Source organism: Lepisosteus platostomus, chromosome 2 (genome assembly GCF_059453375.1).
Source record: "Lepisosteus platostomus isolate fLepPlt1 chromosome 2, fLepPlt1.hap1, whole genome shotgun sequence".
Taxonomy (NCBI): domain Eukaryota; kingdom Metazoa; phylum Chordata; class Actinopteri; order Semionotiformes; family Lepisosteidae; genus Lepisosteus; species Lepisosteus platostomus.
In genome coordinates, this window is record NC_142612.1 from 54,720,222 (window position 1) to 54,741,475 (window position 21,254).

Genomic DNA, 21,254 nt, shown 5'->3' on the forward strand with positions numbered 1-21,254 from the left:
TGCTATCAGCTTGTGCAGCTAAGACCCAGTTATTAAATGAGACACTGTTTATTATTCATGTAGCATATGCCAGGCTGCTTTTCATATTTCATCAACTCCAGTTTATCTCTGTGTAGCGTTTCCAATTTTTTTTCGGGACCCGAGCCAGGTGGTTGAAGTGCCAGATACAGGCATTGTTCTCTTTTATATCAACATCTGAGAAAACTGCAGCTTTCACGATATGCAGAAAGCAGCCTGTGATTCATAAACTATTTGGAATTTAAGTTTAAGTGTATATAGTTGTCTGGTCTCAGATGTACCTTGAGTATCTATTCTGTAAAGAAAAACAATTGATGGTGTGGGCTGGCCACCGGGTGGTGCAATAGTGAAGAGAGAGAATGCTCAGATGCTGCTCATTACATTCCACATTCCACATAAACATCATGACTCTCAGAACTGTGTAAGCATGGTCTTTCTCTGCAGTAATGAACATGTGTTGCATGGGGTGGCACAATGGTGCAGAGGTTAGCATTGCTGGAGTCCTGAAATCAATTCCTCGGGTGCTATCGGTGTGAAGCTTGTTAGATCTACCCAAGTTCGTGTGAGATTCATCTGGGTGCTCCGGTTGGCTTCTGGAAAGACCTGCCCTGGTGTGAGTGTGTTTCTGTGTCTGTGTGTCCCCAGTGAGAGTCACGTCCATGGTGTATCCTGCCTTGCGCCCATTGCTTGCCCATTGCTCGCTGGGATGGGTTCAAGCTCCCCCTAACCCTGTATTGGACAAAGCAGTTAGAAAACTGTGTGGATGTGTTGTATGTAGGCACTTTGAAGTGGCTTGGAAGTAGTGGAGAATCTTAATGGCATTTATGGTTCCCTTGATTCCACAGAGCACAGGCTATGCTTCTGACTGCTTGACAGCCCTGACTGCACTGTGCTGAGTGGGGTGTTCTGTTGCTCATCTTTCTGCGTTCTTTGTACCTGATGACCTGGTGAGGACTCTCACGCACCTTAAAGAGGATGAGAAAAGTTTTTGTGCTCTAGAGGATTGAAGTGACTTTGCATTGCTCTCTTATGGAACAGAAAGCACTGTAAGTCAGTATTAATTGGACTATAGATACAGGTGCAAGCAGAATGCATTCTTTCTTAAATAATATGGAGGTTTAATTCATCCAGCATATATAGAAACTTTGCAGCCAATGTAAAACATAATCTTAAATTCTTTTTCTGTAGTCTTTCTTCCAAATGTTAGGTTTGTGAATCTGTCACATACTGTAAGTTTATGGTTTTAGAAATGTAGTTTGTGCTAGCGAGTACAGTAAGATTTTATTCTTAGATAAAGGCAATAATATTCAATGTCGAAGCTGCCTTGGCAGGATGCACAGTCCAGAACAGGACATCAGAAAACATACTAGAGCCACCTTGGACCCATCCAGAAGTTCTAGACGTCTGTACTGATCAGGAATTGATGCTGTGTGCAGAAGATGCAGCTAGAATCTCTTTTTGGATCCGTAAACTCACATGCTTTACTTTTATAAGGCTAAAGAGATTGCAATAAAAACAATAGGTTCTTGGAGTTCCGGGCAACTTAACATTTTCTATTAAGAATGTAATTATCTTTTGCCTCTCGGTAGAGAGCTTACTAGCAAAAGGCATTCCCCGTCTCAATTAAAATTTGCTCTAACTCAGATGTGAAAATGACCCTCTTCCAATTGACTCTCATTTGTGGCTCTTTTGTGGTGTATATAATGTATGCAAATTGGCGACTGAAGAAAATGGAGCGCCTGACACATATGCCCCCACGCAATTAAACTGAAAGATTAAAAAAAAAGATTACAGACTTGTTTTTTCTGAGTGCTATCCAGGATGGGTTCAGAATGACTTTTCGCAGTCCAAGAACGCAGCCCAGTTGCTTAAAAACACATGTTCGTCAAGGGAGGGTTGGGTCTAATCAATAGCAGGAGAAACGGTACCACTAGGTCTGTATCAGCAGCTTTCCTGTATCTCCTGCTGTATGATTTGAGTTTAACATGGTAGTTGACCGTTTATTGCCCTGTTATCACGAGGCAGTCTGGGAAGTGGTGGAGAAGCTGCCATTTTTGAAGAGCAAAGGGAGAGAGATCGATGAGCACGCTCCTCAGTCCAAAATGGCATTTGTAACTTCTTGGTTTGTTTTAGAAAGCAATATATCACAAAACATGGTGTCAGAAACCATCACTTTTCTGAATTGTGGGGTCAAGTGGTGATCCTCACTGAAGAGAGTGACCACAGGAGGAATTCCTTTGCTCAAAATCTCACCCCAGGAGTTCTGCTCCACACACCACTAAAGACAAACTGTTGAAAAATGGAAGTTTATGCTGAAAGTGTACTCTTTTCAGTCGGCATGTGTATTAAGAGTGGGGCAAAACAGTATAATAGCACAGTGGTGTTTGAAGTAGAAATAATTTGGCAATTTTCTATTAAAAATTAGAGCAATGGGAGAGCTTATGAGTAATGATTGACAGCATGTATTTCAGCACATTTATGGTCTTAAATCATCCTGCAATAATACTGTCAAGTAATATTTATGGTGTTAATTTTGGTAAATTAATTGGAATCTTTAATATTTAAAGGTATGTGTTTAACCTGCGGGCTTACTGCTTTTTAAAAATGAAAACCTAATTAAAGGTTCATGCACATTTTATGTAAATTCAAACGCACTAATGAATGGATCCTGTAACAAGAAGTGGAGACAACTGTGGCGTGTCATTGTGTCAGTGAGTAAAAAACAAAACCAGTTGCTGTAGAAAGTCAAAGGCCATAACACAACAGCCCATTTGTTGATTCATTTCAGTTTCATTCGACATGAACCATCTGCCACTATTCGTTTGCCTGGTGTGGGCACATCCCCACAGTTGATAGTTTTACAACAAAGCGAGTCGTTGTAAAGAGCAATTCTCTTTCATTCCCTTTGTGGCATGATCTTTGCAATGCCATCTTTTCAAAGAGCAGGTGAATGAGGCGGCAAGTCAGATGACCTCAGCTCACAGGCACCTCCGGTTTGAGAGCACAACTCAAGAGCAAAACTTTACTCTATACCCTGGGAGAATTCAACATCTCAAAGGTGTGTTGTCACAGTGCCCAAAGACCCTATTACACAAGGTTCAACATCAGAAAATCCACTATTCCAGAAGACTTACTTTTTGGCTTTGTCTCACAGGCATCATAAATAATTCAATTCATTCTGAGGAGATCGGTGACAACTGGAGGCGCCATTTTATAATAAATCCTCTACCTCCTGAATCTGCTCTGACTTTTCAGATGATTTGAAAGTTACTTGTAAACTAGTACAAAGTACTAGTTAACACTTACCAGTGTAACATTTTCCAGTTTTGTCTATCCGTTTGCAAACAGCAAACAGCATTAGAGAATTTGGCAGTTTTCATTCAGCATATAAAAGCTTTTGGTTGATGTTTTTCTGGCTGTCATATTCATTTTTATTTTTATTAATTGGATACGAATATGGTATTCAGGGGTACTTTACAAGGATCCCAATAAGGAAGGATACTGTGGTTTTCTTTCGCTTATGCTTCCAATTGCCCTAATCGGCGCTGAATTCCTGTTTAACCCAGATTTAAAGATATTGATGTTATAGAGCATGACATTTGCAAGATGATGAGTCTAGGGATTGTAGGATAGACTCTGTCAGAACAAACTACCCAGCTATACCATTAAAGCTGACTTACTGGCTTCTTTCAAGGATGATGTGACGGCAGTCATAGTGCGCCAGTACACTCCCCATACATCAGCTATCAGTGGGTAGGAGAACAGAGTGATGAAGCCAATTCATTGATGGGACCTCGGTTTTATGTCTCAACGGAAATATGGCTCCTTTTTACAGTATAGTGTCCCTGTCACTATAAGTTGTGACTGGGATGTGAAACTTTGGTCCAGGTTGTCATATCCCTGTATGTGGAAGAGTTTTTATGGAATTAACAAGTGGACACAGATCAATCCATCTGTTTCTCTGAAAGCATCCAGTTAAAACATCAAGAATAAAAGCAGATGTGTTAAAACTGGGCTGAGAGAGGCAGTTCCGCACTTTCATGGCTGCAGGCTCTTGATTATACTGTGTTCTTCTCGTTTTTCTGATTAATTGGATTTTTGATGGGACTGTGTCTTGGATTCATTTTCACCACACACAGTATGAATATCAGCTGTTGGTGTAGAAACAGACACGGCCTCTTAAGGAAAGGATGAAGGCAGAAGAGTAGGACTCTCGTTTTTTCCTTTATTTCAGGTGGGTGATTAAAATGTGCATTCAGACTTCAATCTCATCCGCAGGCTATTAAAATATCCCAAAACACTGATTGTTATTGTTTTATGAATGAACATGGGGGCTAGGACCACTGCAGGTGCTTGTCTTGAAGTTTGCAAACCCAAGATGACATTTTTTTGCACATGCTTCCTAAACACGTCCACTACCTTGCCCTTTTTGGATTTCACACTTTTAACCAGATGGACTTTGAGCTGAACTCCCTTAATGAGCTGGCTCTGCTGCACTATTTTCATTGCTAATAATTGGCTTTGATTAAATAAACACATGTGTGAGAATAGAAGAGCCCATTGTGCGAACAATTTCGGCGAGTCTATTATATGTTCGTGCTGACTGGACTCAAATCACACTCGGCATGGTTTGTACTTACTGTACAGCTAGGATCCACTCCTTCTTCATTAAGCTCCACAGTGGCTGCCTTAGGTGGCTTTTCAGTTAGGGAAAAGTAGTCCAAACGAAAACAGCTCATCAGGCCAGACCTGTTCCTGGTTTCTGCAGTGTTAACCAACATGAGTGCACTCTGGACAGTATATCAATCCATTGCAGTGATTACCTCCAGAAATGCTGGTCTCTATTTGTACAGCTGGGTGGACTGATGCCCCTGGGGTATAGTACTGTAGCTTACTTAAGGTACAACAGCAGCACACTTTATCGATCAGGAACCCAAAGGACTTCTCCACTATGCCCTCCTTGTCTGTTAGTCATAAGAACATGTTATGTACTGCTCAGTCAAAAACTTCCCTGCACATTTACATTCGTTAGACAATATTTTGAAGTTCACAAATACAATAAGTAATTTCTGTGGATGACAGTACTGTAATCAACATTGGAAATGAAAGTGCAGTTGTTTTTAGGAGCTACTTAAATATGAGTTTCCAGTACCCCCCTCGCTGGCGGATTTCAGAAATGTAACAGTGCCTGGTCAAGCGTGAGGTCATTGTCTCTCTGAGCACTGGGTGCAGGCTGCTGCCCCCTGGAGACGTGTTTTCTTTACGACTGCTGGAAGGGCTGAGGGTTGTGCTGTTGTGAGTCTGGTCACTGTTCTGGTTCTGGTTGAGAAAAAGGACAACGATCATTTGGTTGCCCAATAGGCTGGGCTTGTGTTGCTGATGACTTTGAAGCCGGTCCCTTCTTAGCTGTTTTAAATACCTCACAGGACAGGTTTGTTTGTATTGGGCTCCCTGATACTGGTAGGGCAGTTCATTAGGAAAGTGTGGAAATTGGATCAACTGACAGGCTTCTGTAACTGTGACTGCTGGAGCTCTCAGGCCTCAGTTTTCCTGCAATGATTGTAAACAAAAAACCCACCAGTTTTATTAAACAGGGTAAAGTCAGAAAAGCCTCTATGAGTGTGTTAATAAGGTATTAAAGTGACTGGATTTGAGAAAATCTAGCAATTGGGTGAGCAATAATCTGAGACTTCATGCTGGGACATCTTGGGTTTTAATATGTAAACATTTTCCCAGTGCTGACTTATCTTTTTTTCCTTTAAGAAACTGGAATCATTTCCTTGGTGTACATTTGTTTACTGTATGAGAAGACTGTTCTGTGAACACTCATCCTTAAGATTTTCCCCTGATGCTACAAAGCTGTTACCATCTGCTCCTGAAACCTAAAACCCATTTTTTGTGCTGGTGAAGATCTGATCTTTTTCCTCCTTGCTGTAATTTGGATTCCTGTCATTACTAAAATAAACACTCTTTAATGCAGTGGAATTGAGCAGCTTTTCCAGTGCCCCTGTGTCGGTCCTTGCATGAAGCACACAGCTGAGCTGTTAGTTCATATTGTGTTTGAGACTGCTCCATTTTATGCTAGGTATTTTGCTGCAGCTGTGCTTTGAGTGAGGGCTGCTCATCTGGAAACTGCAGGGTGAGCTCTCGGCCTCTGTCAACATTGTCCTGTGCCTTCTGCGTGTCTATATGTGTGTGTGCACATGTGTGCTTGTGTGTGCATGTGTATTGGAACAAGCCAAGTTCTCGGCACCAAAATCAAGATCATTTCCAAAACACACAAAGCTCTGTACCACACGCCAGAAATCTGTCAGGGGATACGAACTGCTATCATAATATTATGCTTGTTTAAAAATTCTGCTTCCCTCTTATTTTTTCTGCATTTTTGGTTTTTATTTCATGGATGGAAATAAGACTCCTTTGCACATCATGTTTTTTTTTTAAATGGAGCTGCTCTTTATTTCATTATGTACCCACCCGATTTGCAAATTGCCAGTTGTTTGATGCCAAGCTTCCTTTGCCTTGCATCAGTATCACACTGTGGAGATGAACTGACTGCGGAGAACAAGCCGGCCTAGCTGTCATTCATCCCTCAACATGCTGCAAATTCCACAGTGGCCTACAGGAGGATCAGAGCTGGTGGGAGGAGAGTCACATCTTTCTCCTGCCAGCACCCTGCCCTTTGCAGGTGTCTCTGATTTCCTGACAGGACTCCAGATGTCTTAATACCTCTGACAGATCCTCTTCTGACGGAGTTCTGCTAGTTGTGTACTGCTGCACAGAGAAACCAGGTCACAGTTTGGCTTGTAAAATGAACCAGCGTCCAACCAGTGACATCTACTGTAGACTCTAAAACCTGGTCTGTACTCTGAGCGACAACCTTCACTGGTTCAGCAACCCGAGAGCTTAAAGACTGCATTTCGTTTTAATCTATTTCCGGTTTTACAAATTTTCGGTTGTTAAATGAAAGCTGCCAGACCACATGCTACTGTATGTACCTTCATTTGAGTACATTTTCCTAAATGAAAATAAGATTAAAAATGCAAAATGTGATTTGGGGCTTTATTGGTACAGGTCATAAAGAGCCTGCAGCTCAGGAAAAACAAAGTGTATGAAACAGCTGTTCAATTGGAATTTTCTTGTGAGGATCGGTTGTCCCAAAAGTGTGAATGTCAGACTCGCGAAAAAAGCAGGGCCTCCAGAGGGTAGGGTCCAGCCCAACAGAAAACTCTGGACTTCAACAGCTTGTGACCTGCCCATACCTTCCAGGTACTTCGGAGTTCTGAAGAGATCATGACCCCAGGTGGCACATTTTCGGGCAACTTGCACGGCTGCCTCACAGCTCTTGGTTCCTGGGTTTGATTCCAGGATGGAACACCCTCTGTGTGGAGTTTACAAGTTCTCCCTGCATTTGCATGCATTGCCCACCAGTGTGTGATCCCACAATCCTCATTATCTGACCAAATATGGCATAAAATGTTGTATCGTGGTCATACAGTACATCACACCTGTAACAAGTAGATTGGCTATTGGCTACTTGCACTGTTCCAGTCTAGCTTGGAGGTTCATCTGATGAACAACTGAGCTGATGACTTGTGAGTAAACACTTATTATAGATTGTCATGGTATATTTGCAGGGTTTTCATTTGCCATATGATTTTGCCCAGCTTGTACTTTGTTTTACTGTTTCTCTTTTTATTGCCTCTTTGTGTGCCTCGCTGTGCTTATGTCTTGATTTCGCAAAGTTTGCAATGATACTTAGCTTTTACTATGGAGTCCCATGAAAATCTTGTGAGGCCGCTTGCATGTACAGTAGGTGACAGAAATCATTGCCGTCATTGACTGAATTCTGTGGTCCTACAGCTTTGGTATGAGGTTTGTGCAGAACAAGACTTGTGGAGAAATTTAAATTTGAACTCAGATCCTTGCGCTAATATTTTCTGAGGTGTCTGAAAGCATTTACAGGAGGCATGCTCAAGCCTGATGCCAGTCTTTTCTTTTTTGTTTTGCTTTCTTCCCATACAGGAATTCTTGCTAGCTCATGCAATGATTATAATGTGCATAACCCTTTAACCTTGTCCCTGATTAAATAGCTGTTTTATTGTGAAATTGAAAGAGAACAGAAGAGAGTGAAGAGATCTGGGGCAGTCAGCCAGGTGGCAGGTCTCTTAGGCCCCGAGGTGGGAAAGGAGCGCCCCCTGGTGGTTACACATGCTAAGTAGGAAGACCAGGCTGTTTCCCTGGCTACACCTAACAGATGATGACATCCACCCCTGCCTATAGAGACTGAAGAAGGTCTGTCTTCACAAGTTCCTTTGCAGTCTCTCTTAAAGTCTGTTCCTTACAGTGGTGTTCTGTAGTGCACATTGCAGACTCAGTCAGACTAAGATTTTACCTTTATTCAGACAGCAGCATCTGTCTTTCAAACACACTGCCAGAACAGACTTATTAGTAATAGGACTTGATTAAATGGTCGCCAAAGGCATGTTATTAATAGACTTAATTAAGTGCGATGGACAACTTGTGTAATTTGCATTCCAGTTAGTGCTGTACACCAAGTGGGCATCTGGTTTTGTGTGAGCTGATTCTGCGTTCTCGGTGAACAGTTCAGGACAGGGGGCAGGGGGCAGGGGGCAGAGTATGTTCTCAGCAGGGCTGAGGGCTTTACCCACTGTGCTCACTAGCTCCTTTAACATAAAGCATTGCCACACGCTTTCGAAAGAGACTACAAGGCTACAGTAGGTTTTATTCCTGTTTTCCAGGTATTTTCTGGATGGGTGTCTCTGTGGGAGCCTGTGATTCACCTTTCAATTAATCTGTCAATAAAACCGATCAATAAGGAGGTAAATAACAACAAAAGAGAGCTGGGGACTATATAGCTAACTGGCCTGCAGATAGTTTTATAAAGGACTTTAGCTTTAGGAGTAGTATTGCAATCAAAAGTATGCAGCATGGCTTTAATATTGCAATCAAATGTCTGCAACATAGCTTTAAATCTGGTACGTATGTCAGGACTCACTTAGCTATTGTTTATATGGGCTATCCATACAATTTCGTACCCTGCCATGGGCAAGATTTTGGGTTATGCTGAGGTATGTCTCTCAATGGCTTATTTTTCAGTTCAGCGTTGTTTTTCTAGTGTTCTGTAGCAACTCATATGGGTATAATTCCTTTACAGTTAAGTCATAAAGAGCAATCAGAGCAGCTCTGTGTTACAGGGCCTTTTTTGGGAATGTCATGTGAGCTGCCTGATACCATATTCATAGAAAATAAAGGCCGGGTTGTCTGGAGGTTGTGGAATTTTTGTAGCAGGGCCTGGTGCCAGAGATTATTTTGGAAATGGCAGTGCAGTGTTTTGTGGCTGTATTGGTGACATGATGCTCCTCTTTCCTCATATATTTATTTTCCCCACTAACTCCATTAAGGGCCACCTTTACTTCTGCCCTTGCCTGCCTTCAGGCCCTGCGTGACAGAGCATGCCAAGCTCCCAGGTGTGGCTGTATTTGTGCATGCTCCGTTGTGTGCTTGATGTTGTGTAATTGTTGTATTATCCTTCTTTCCAGTATATTTATCCTCCTATCTAGGGATAACATAGCTTTCACCTCAGCATGACAGGAGGTCTTTTAATGGACAAGCATAGTCCATGTCAAACTACAGCCAGGTTTGACTTTGTCATACTTTAGTCTGTTAATAATGTGTTAATAGTGCATAGTTAGTCTCATATTAAGAATCTGTTATATATACAGTACATGATTCTTCTTCTGGCAGTACAGGATTCAATGTCTGATTCAAGTTCTGATTTACCAGCTTGATTATAATTTAGCTAAAGGTAGTGAAAAAGATGAGTATGCAACTCTCTACGATTATTTCATTTAATAGATTTAAGTGTATTATTAAGTTAAATAAATAGATTATTTTCCTGTTCTTGCTCTTTAACAATGTAAGTCAAGGAAACAGATATGATTTTAGCGGAGTGCTAAATCATCACATCACTTTCAATAACCTTATCTAATTCAGGGTCTTGGTGTCCCAGAGCCTATCCCAGGAGTAGGATACTGAGCACAAGGTGGGATACTGGTCTCTGCACTGGACAGTTGCAGAGAAAAAGAATTATGAGCAGTCCTTGTTTACTTGCTCACCAAGTATTTAACCACCTGGATTTAATTACCCTCTTAATTGTGCTGAGGAAATTAAGGGTCCACTAATTATTTCACATGGACTGATTCTTTATTCTTCATTTTGTTTTGTATTTCATTCGCCATCGAGTCTCAGAAGATAATTGAATCCTTTTAGTTATTTAATAAAAGAGCAGTTTCGATTAAAATGGTAAGAAATTGTAATTTTGATAATGGGGTGTACCCCAAAGTTTTCAGTTTGTCATATGCACAAGTGCAATGAAATGCACATAAACACAGCACAGCAGCAGCAACAACAACAAGTTAAATAACATGCATAAATAATTGCTGAAAAGAAAGATGGATACACAAAACCCACAATACAAAACAGGCAAAGACATACAGACGAGGAGCAACACGCAACATGTTGCCAGTCTCCGGCGCCATGTTTTTTACTCTGCACAATACCAATTACCCAATAATAAAGTAATAAAGGTTTAGTATTGGCTTCAGACAACAGCTTTGCGTGTTATCTAAATGTACCTGTCAGCGCTGTCTCCTGAGCGTCTGGTACCTAGAAGGCTTTTATGCTGATAATATGAGAATTACATCACATCCATTCAATAAAAATGTGTTTGTGGTGATTTGTTTGCACATGTGTTACTGCAGTTTTTCAGATTAACATGTACAGAATACAGTATATACTCTACTTTCTCAACATGATCAACTGGGCGTCTCTGCTTCTCAGCTATAACTTCATCATCTTCAACACATCAGTGCTAATATATTGACCAGATGAATCCAATCTGACTGTCCCATGGTACTGCTTAGAGAAATTAATACAAGCCTCTGGGTCATTTTTCTTTAATTGGTCTCATTATGTAAAGGTTGCATATACTGTACATTGAGATTATTATCTCTAGCTGGGCTGGGAGCTCAGCAATGTGGATCCGTGAGGGTTCAGGGCCTATGCTCGCCTTTCTGTTGTCCAAGAGGATACACATCATTGCCAGATGTTTTCAGCATCAGTCTTGGCCCTGGAGGGGGTGACCGGACACGTCTGGCTGAAGTCAAGAAAGCAAAGAGTTTGTGATTAACGTGCTTGTTCCGGCACAGTTTTAGAAACCAATTGGTCAGGGGTCATTCAGTAGGATTTTCTTTTGTTGTTTTTGATGTTGTGCTCAAATAATTACAATAAAGGACATTATCATTATTAGGGCTTGTCAGAATAATGACAGCTGTAGCAGTAAGGGTGGAATCGATGGTTTTTGTAAGGTTCTGCCAAACCGTAATGGAACATGGCTACAAGAGGGTTCAGTTTTCATTAGGGAGGAGGGTAATTAAGTGGAATATTAATTCTTATGACAATCCCTTTATCTTGTGGTGTATGCTCAGAATTCCTATTGGCTGCCCTCCTGCTGGCATACAGAGCACCCCCCCCCCCCCCAACAATTCCCACCTGTGCCGTGTTTACAGCGTGATGCCTTCATTTCATTTCTGCCTTTCCCTGGTTCGCCGGATTTGAGGCCATTTCATTTATTTTCTTATTAATCAAATAGCAAATAGCACCTCACCCGTGCAGTGATTGACAAGCAGCTCAGTAATTGAATTCCCTCATTGAGACTCGGGTATAAGAGACCACATAATGCCTTTTGTTCCAAGTGCTCCCATTGTAATAGTGGATACATTTCTACTTCCTGTCAAGGGTTGCTTAACCCCTATTGACCAGTTAAACTGAAGTCATAAAAATAGGCAGAGCTAGTGCCCCTTTCCTTAACTACTCTGGTGCGCACAGATATGTATTTGTATTTATGAAAGAAGGAAACAACACATATGACAAAAAGTAACAAAACCTTAGTTTTCCAGAGATCTGGCTAAGATACAGCACACAGACCAGCTTACATTAACCAGACGAAGGCAGAGACGGACTGCTAGTCCATTAAAATAAGGTTAAATACCCTAAGCTTCACTCCCAGCTCCTCCTGGTGGGCAGATGAGATTCCATTTGAAGCAGGGGTAAATGCAGGTCAGTAACCCAGCACACGGTGATGGAACAGATAGGAGACAAGGACTGCGTTGTGGATCCACCAAAGGCCGTGCTTGAACTGGACCAGTGCTGTCCGGTTCACCATACTGGCACACCTGAGTTTTTACACTGTCACTTCTTGTTTAGTCCCAGTTCTTCATTGTTGTGCAAAGAACTAAATCAATTCCCCAATAACTCAGCCATTTACAATTTAAATCAGTTTAGCTTCAAAAGACATCTGATCATAATCTGTCATACGGAACACTCCAATATATATTTATGCTTTTTAATCCAGGGTGTTAGTACTTTGAGTTCAGATAATACAAATTTCCTGAGCTTGTTTTCTGTCTAATTATTCTGATGTTCCCAAGGTGACATTTTTTTTTTGACTGGGTACGAGGATCATTTTTTTTCACAATTGATAAGGATAAATCCACAATGAAATGAGGCAGATTTCTATCTGTATAGTCTTTAGTCAAAAATGGGGCTTCTTGTTGTTTGCACGTGGAGAGACACTAGTTACCAGATTCGTTTCTGTTAAATATTTTGCCAGCAGCAAGTATTTTTTAGATTGGGAAAGGGCCGTGCTGACTCTGCTTTTGTTCCACATCAAGCGCAGATGGTCTGTCAGCGTCCCGTGTGGCAGTGAGGACGTGCTCAGTGTCCTGGGTGTGAGTGGCCCAGTAGGAAAAACCCTGGGTGATTGAGTCCAGCCTGTGTTCAGCCCCGGTAAGACCAACACTTGCGTGAGAGAGGGAGAGCCCGAGAGCAAGAAGAGGAATTCTGTTTTCAAACAAGTCAAATCCTTTGTTTTTTTAAGTAAATGTGAAGGACAGGACGCCAGCTTCATTCGCTCCTTGGTACAATGCCCCCTTGGACAGAGTGCAGCCCTATATAATGATTTCTCTGTGGGCACAGGCTCCCTTTACACACAGCCCAAACATCCCTCTGAGCCTGATGACTAGTCGCAGTGTAGCAAGTGTTTACAGTTTCAGTTTTAATGCTCAACTACTGTATATCTAGTAGATGGAATGGCACGATGGCACAGTGGCACAGTGATTAGCATTGCTGCCTTACAGTGCTGGGGCCCTGCCTCTTATAATCCAAAGACATTTAGGTTAATTGGCTTTTGGGAAAATTGGCCCTGGTGTGTGTGTGTATATTCTCTGCAATGGACTGGCATCCATTCAAAGGTGCGTCTTGTGTTGAGCCCATTGCTTGCTACGATAGTCTCCAGCTCCCCTATGACCCTGTACTGGATAAGCAGATAATAATATGGATGGTTGGATAAATCTAGTAGTTCATTAGTTAATGTGTTTTTAAATATATGCATGCCAAAGGTCATAACTGTGATACCCACAGAGTAATATGTTTCACTGCAATGAAATTATGTGCTGATTGAAGGCCCCATTATTTTGAATTTCAGTGTTACCCTGATTTGGCTTATCTTGAAAGGTGATATAAGACTGATGTTATACCCTTACAATAATACTCCTAAATAGGTTGCTCATTAATTAATCCTTCCTTTTAATAAAGCACTGTAACAGTTTTAGCACCTCACCTTTCAAAGGAATAGAGAAAGTGTCAGACTGGAGGGATTCTGATGCTCTGTATCAGAATATTGTCGAGTCACTCTGGGCCTAGAGCTCTAGGTAGTGATGGTTTTCCTGCTTGCTGCACCACACACTCATCCCTCTGAACTCCTCTGGGGTGGCCTGTTCACACAGGGCTAGCCTCACACCCATCCAGTGCCTGGGAATAGAGGAATAGAGAGTTGGGCCCTTTCCAGAAATCTTTGTCCCACACAGCAGCCAGCAGAAGACATTGTGCACCTGTAAGAGCACCCACATTTGCTACCACTAAAAATGAAAAGGACTCGATGCCGGACAGCTGTTCTCTCTGTGCTCTCTTGCTCTCTTGCTCCGATTAAACTGCTTGCAAATGGACGTTATCATGCCAAGTTTTAAAATACTCGTTATAATTCTGTCCATCCATCTGTTTTCTAACCACTTTATCCCATACAGGGCGGCAAGGGAGCCTGAGCCTATCCCAGCAAGCAGTGTATTTCCTGTATTTCCAATTCCATGTGTTTTGGTGCAGTTCACCTTATTTTAGCACACCTATTGTGTGTGGTACTTTACCATGGTTTTTGGTCCCTATTTTGCCATCCCTATGGGCTGCGATTTACCCCACGGTGCAGGAATGGCTTTATTGTCATTCCCTAAAAACAACAACAAAACAGGCCGCCGAAATTCTCTGTGAATGACTTGACTCCATCAGCTCCCTTGTGTCTAAAAGGACAATGTACACAAAACCAGGCATTCTTGGGAAGGCTCCAGTACAGCCCCAGGCGCAAATGAGAATGCCAGCAATGTAGAGCATTCACAACTATGTGTAGTGTCACTAGCTGGCCCCCACAAAGATGCTCTTCTCAACTGTCAAAGACACCATTGTGACATCGGGGGAACAGAACAACCCTGTCAGGTCCTTTATTACTCTGACATTCCACACATGCTGCACTCTGGTGCTTAACACACTGGACGTCCATTTGCTTCCCTTTCATTTAGCCCGGCTCCTTCTTACATTCTCCTCTTTTTTTTTTCCTCTTGCTCTCTGTCCCAGGCCTTTTTTTCTTCCGCCAGACCCAGTGACCAGCTGATGCCGAGATGCCCGACGAGAGGCCGTCACTCATTCCTGTGCGTCACTCATTGACCGCAGGTCCTGGCTCCCGTGGAGGAGGAGGAGGAGGAGAGTCTCACACTGCCTGGCCGTGATGAGACACCAGGAAAGGGACGCCTCCCGGGACCCTGTCAATCAGGGCCTTTTGGAAGGTACAGTAGAGAAGAAGAGCAGGCGGCGCAGGCTCTGGCCTTGAGCAGGACCAAAGCGCAGAGTGTAATCTCTTGGAGAAGAAAGGGGGATAACGAGGACTTTAGCCCGCTTATCCCTTTTCGGCCTCAGCAGAGCACTTGGTTTTCCAACAGGGCGGAAAGGCCTAAGAGGATAACATGTCTCAATCCTAGGCCCGCAGGGCAGTCATACAAATTGAGAGCTAATTCCATTGTCCCATACACCTTTGTCATGCTGTCCAGCTTGAGTCTGGGGTTGGTTCTTAGACACCACAGGCTTGTTTGTTTTGGCTCTGAAGGAGGGCCACTGCTCATCCTGGGAATCTCAGTCCAGGGCACATCCTGGGAATCTCAGTCCCCCCCCCGTGGTGCCAGCGGAGAATTAGGCTTTCAAACCTCCAACAACACCCTCCCCTTGTCCTGCTGCTACCCCCCCAACACAAACACATACTGCCCCCCCCCCCTCTCTAGGTGCCTCGCCAGGGCTGATTGACATCTATTTAGGGATAGACTGACAGGAAGACATTTTACATATGTACGTTGCCCGCCTTCCTGTCACATCTTCCTCCCGTCACTATCTATTGTGATGCTGGGTCCAGGTGGAGAGCAGCTCCCAGGCTCCAGTGGCACAGAGCCCAGCCTGCTCGGTCCCAAACACGTGGAGGATTAGGGTCACTGCTCTGGGAATGCATTGGCAGGCGAAGTGGCATTCCTCACATAACGATGGCAGGGCCCTGACTGCCGACGTGAAGGCAGACACATTTTTAACAAAAAAAAGTAAACTCACCACCAAACTGTTCCGGAGCCAGAACGAGACAGCGGGTTGGAATACCCACCATGAGGCACCCAAAGGAGACACCCTTGCTTTGATTTCTCCATTGAGATAAAGAATGTTTTAGCCCCATTATAATAATAATAATAATAATAATAATAATAATAATAATAATAATAATAATAATAATTGCTTACACTTATATAGCACTTTTCTGGACACTCCACTCAAAGCACTTTACAGGTAATGGGGACTCCCCTCCACCACCACCAATGTGCAGCATCCACCTGGATGATGCGACGGCAGCCATAGTGCGCCAGAACGCTCCCCACACATCAGCTATCAGTGGGGAGGAGAGCAGAGTAATGAAGCCAATTCATAGATGGGGATTATTAGGAGGCCATGATTGGAAAATTATTGGAAAATTATCTATTTTCAAAAGCATTTCAAGGCGTAAAATCAGTGCGTTGTGTCACTGGCATAAAGACGCATTTCCAGTTAATCAATAGGTTGCATCGAGGTGTAGGGTTTTTATGTTTTGTGACAAGTCGTAGAAACATAGTGTTCCCCTGTGTCTCACTAAAGACACAGAGACTCATAAAAGCTAATCATCTGTGAATGCGTGCAAAACTGACATTTAATAAAAAATACAATATAGTCTTCAGAACCATCACTGGATGATTGTGACTAGATTTCTCCAGCTGGCAATACACAAACGACACACACAATTTTTGTAAGTGGTGGTGCTGGGATTGAGTGCCCAGGGCTTTCACAGCTTTTGATGACACAGCACCTCCTGTGGCTTCCCAGAGGACCGCAGGCCTGCAGTGGCAGCATCTAGAATTTTGGAGTCCAAATTGTTTATCTCTAACATGCCGGAGAATGAAAAAATGGCAGGAGCGAGTTTGAGCAAAGAATAACACAAACCTTTTCAATTCATTTGCAGTTCTGTGCATACAGAACTTTACATCGGGGCACGTCATAATCCCTCTGCCTGAAATGATATTTTTTATAGACTTTTACACCACAATTTGAAAACATTGCCAGTTGCAAGTCACAGCTTGTTTGCCAAAGCGATATCCCTTTCCCCACGTTCAGGTGACGTGACTGCACTCGGAATTATGAGAATTCTAGCCACTGAAGGCCGTCACCATTGCAGTTGTAAGTAAATTCAACAAAATGTATTCAATCATTTCCTCCAGAGGTGATCCCACAATTCTGAATTGGCATCAGAAGAGTCAAACAGTATGTAGCAAAGCCATTGTACCACCAGAATGTGACAGAGATGGCCTCTGGGATATTGAACGCTCATTTGAAATGCCCTAATCTTGCCATTCATATCTATGTGGTATTGATACAAGACAAATATATTAAGGATATGTTGATTTTGCCAATTAGGCAGCTATTCCAGACTAGAGATACTTGGTTTTGATTCCTTTGTCTGAATGATTATTACATCTGCAATTTTCCATTTCATAGGCACAGACTGCCTGAAAGAATCACATGAAATGAGTGTCCTATGAATAACATCCTTTATTTCATTGACTTCAACTAGGTAAATACAGTGCCATCTGGGTATGGTGACATGTTTGTTTTACGATCTCCTCATGTATTTTGCGTACGCTGAGATCATTTAAAAATAAGTATGGTTACCTTAGCCTGTGGCATGTTATCAATGTCCTTCTTTATGAACATGTGTAAAAAAGCTATTTAGAATATTTTAATTGTAAAATATAAGGGTTAATGGAAGTGGGTAAGAGTTTTACATTGATACAGTATGTCTTGTTTGAATTATTTGGAGTCGTTTCAATACAATGAAGCAACAATAAAAGTTGGGTTCTTTGTAATTTTGTTCCAGTTTGACTCTGTGCATATGGTGCAACCGTGAAGCTCTGTTCTGCTGAAGCTCCAAACAGCATTGATCTGCTGGGAATTGAGCTTGGAAAAGCTATGTAAGGGCAGGGGAGTCTATTATAGTGACTGGGCCTTTGAGACACACAGGAACTTTCACACACAGTCCCACAGTCCATGTGGTCCCTGAGGGGATCTGACTGTAATAGTTATGCTAATGGGATACCTTTCACTGTACAGCATGCTGTTAATAAGCATTTCTAGGCTGCAACAGTTAAGCCTCTAGACTCATACTATTGCTAGCATTCCAGGTTGCTGGAAACGTACCACACAATTTCAGCGCTCATAGCTCCCTAAGACAAATGGAAAAATTGTCAGACAGCAATGGCAGCTGAGGACATTGTCCTGTAAGACAGTCCCTATATGAAGCCTTATTGTGAGACACAGGAGTGTTGGGTCTCTGTGCTTCAAGCTGAAGTTTCACTAATGGCTATACCACTGATGCACTGCCAATACCAAAGAGTAACCCCAGCATTTTAAAGAGTAAAAAGAAAGAGATACTCATTTACTTATTTTAAAAATGGTGATGATGAATAAAGATCTTAGACACAGCGTATGCAGGTCCAGACTGTAGGGAATGACTTTTAAAGTCATTTAAGCTATGAACCCTTGTATCAGAAAGAAGAAAAAGGCCAAGAAAGGCAGAAACACTTTCCATTGGGGGGATGTTGTGTTACATTTTCTGCCAGTCAAAGTGGGTCTAAATGTGAGTTATGTGACACTAGTGCTGTGGACTCACTCAGACGTTTGCTGTCAGAGTTCTAACCCCCAACATCTGGGAGGACTGAAACCAGGGAAGTTTTTATCAATTTTTATCCAATACAGGGTCTTTGGAGAGCCAGGGCCTATCCTGGCCAGCAACAGGCACAAAGCATGGTAAGCCCTGGACAGCCAATTAACCTACTGTACCAGTATGAGTGTGGTGGGAGGAAACAGGAGCACCTGTAAGAAACTCATGTGAACACAGCAGAGAGAACATACAAACTCCACACAGAGGGCACTCCGTGCCCAGAACTGGGCCCAGGGCTCCAGTGCTGTGAGACAGTAATGCTAACCACTGAGCCACTGTGTCGCCCATTGGAGTAAAGTATTTTTTTTTAAAAAGCAATAAACTACATTTTAAAAATTATTTTTATGGTCTAAAATAATTCTAAAATAAAATAATCATGTTATATTGATCTACTGTATGTAGTGTGTACATAGCTGCTAAGCAAAGTATCATGTTATCTCTTAAAAACAACTTGCTCCAATTTCTTGTTTTTAAAAGCCATTCCTTACACAAGTATCTTTTAACTAGAATGGGTCAAATTTTAAAAGTAACTTTCCTCAACGCTGGGCACTGATGTGAAAAGGGTGCAGTTTTGTCAAGATTAGTCCATGTGATTACACCAAGCCCCATACAGTATATTAGGGAGCATCTTAAACTACCCTGAGAAAACAGTTCAGGCCCTCAGTCTATTTCTGGGCAAAATCAAAACTTTAGTATCCAAAGATTATCTGCAGCTTTTCCATTAAGCTTTTTTTTCTTTCCTTGCGTGCAAGCAACATGCCTTTCAAAGGGAGCTTTGCTCAACTGATGTATTAGGATCAAGTCCTTCAGCTTGCGGCTAATGGCAGCACTTACTGCTACACCACACAGTAATGAAATAAAAGTAAATTTCTTCAGGTTCCTGGGTGCCTGTCGGCTTGAGCAGAGGCTTGAGGAGAGGCATGCCACAAATCAGGCTGCTGGTCTTACTTGATTAACCTCGTCAGTCCAGTCCGCAGTAACTAACAGCCCTCTCTGAGGGCCGCTGAGGGGCAGGGATGACGGAGGACCACGGCACAGAAGAGAGGTCAGACTGGGATGGACACAGAGCTGGCATTGTGAGGCAAGGTGTGTGGGACTGTGTGGGGTATGGGGTTCTCTAGCCTTTAGCCTGCCACTCCTTTCAGATCTGAATATCTCTTCGGTGAAATAATTTCATTGTGAACGGTTAACTTGCTCATAAGGTTTGGCCAGAGTGTTTTTACATAATGGAGACTAATGTATTTCAATTTGTGTAAATGTAATTTTTTTTTGCCCTCACAAAACAGAAGAGTACATGCAGAGAGCAGGTCAGTCCATGTCCAACTCTGGTTACATTCCCAGGACAGTGTTGTATAAAATCTACTAGGTCTTCACAGAGCTCTCTCTTGGTCCAACACCTGTTGGCGTAGTTCTGTGGGACACCTGGGCAGTGCTCCAGCAAGTAATTACATCCCAAATTGCACTTCCTGTCAGTATTTTTCTTTTTGTCTGCCAGTCACTGTCAGTACAGCTTTGGGGCTGTCTGAATTGACACAAGCGTGTGCGCCAACCATCAGGTGTCTTGAGAGGTTTTTCAATTTATCAGCATTCGCAATAGAGCACGCTGAGGGCAAGTTCCTGTCCTGCTACCATATTGCAGTCCTCAGAAATCAGGGACACGTGATGAGATGATTCTGTTTTGGGTAGGATGGATCACAGCTTTGAGACATCCTGTTCTTTAATATGTTGGGAAGACAATATTGTTACAGCTATACAGGTGACTAGGAAGTGTTTCTAAGAGTTTAGAGAAAGTGTGTATTGCCTGGCACTGTAAACATTTCAAGCGTTAAAGCAGAGGGGATGTTTGCTGAGACGCAGGGAGTCCACATCCTGTGATCAAAAGCAATCATAAAGTTAATCTTGGTTTACCTTAGTTAATTAAGTCCTTGGTAAATGACTGAGTGTCAATCAACAGTCCAGAAAGACACCATATACAGTAAGCTCAGATCAGGAGGTAAGAAAGAGAGAAGAGAAAAAGAAGAGAAAGAAGGTCAGACCACAAGAGAGAGAGGATAAGAGATGAAACTTGACGCTTGTGCCAGGTGAGGGTCCCTACTTCATGATAAGCCTAACAAAACCCGATTGGAGCTAAGTATTTGAACCTTGCTAGAGCGAGCTGGCTGTTTTTTTAGAGAATCTGGGTTTCCTAAGTGAATAATACCTCAATTAAAGATGGCCTTTCCTGCTTGTGGGTGCATTTTTAGGATAGGGAGATAGGCTCCTATTTATTTTGTGCAGTCAACTTGCAGAGAGAAAGATTTTACTGCATCTTGCACTGCATTCTGTTTTATTTAGAAGACAGCATACAGTATCTCTTCTAAATTGTGGCCTCTGTAGGCATTATTTAAGAGTTTAATGCTTAATAGCAGTCTGGGTTTTCTAGGTGTTTAGAATGTTATGCATCTGAATCACTTTGTCTGTCCATATGATAAACATAGTAACTTGTGTGCTGTATGTTTATGTTGTGTTGTATAGTGGTTGTCTTACCATTGTTAATAAATATTTGTTTGACCATGTATGCCTGGATTATTACTCTTTTCACCAAAGCTGTACCAGAGAACAAATAATTCACATGCCTCTAACTATACCAACAACCTGAGTATAATCTGGCAGAAATCACTTACAAATTGGGGGTTATGAATATTTTATTGTTGACTAATCCGCTCAGTGAATTCCTGCTTATTCTCCATTTTCGTAACCCCCATTTGTAACCATATGTACATAAAGGCATACA

At 42.3% G+C, this 21,254-nt stretch overlaps 1 long non-coding RNA gene across 1 annotated transcript; it reads left to right on the forward strand.

Annotated features, from left to right (window-relative positions):
* The first annotated feature begins 15,921 nt into the window (after positions 1-15,921).
* Positions 15,922-21,034, forward strand: LOC148676554 (uncharacterized). The gene is made up of 2 exons (XR_015927544.1): positions 15,922-18,436; positions 18,491-21,034. It is a non-coding gene; the product is annotated as an uncharacterized LOC148676554 (long non-coding RNA).
* Positions 21,035-21,254: the final 220 nt, after the last annotated feature.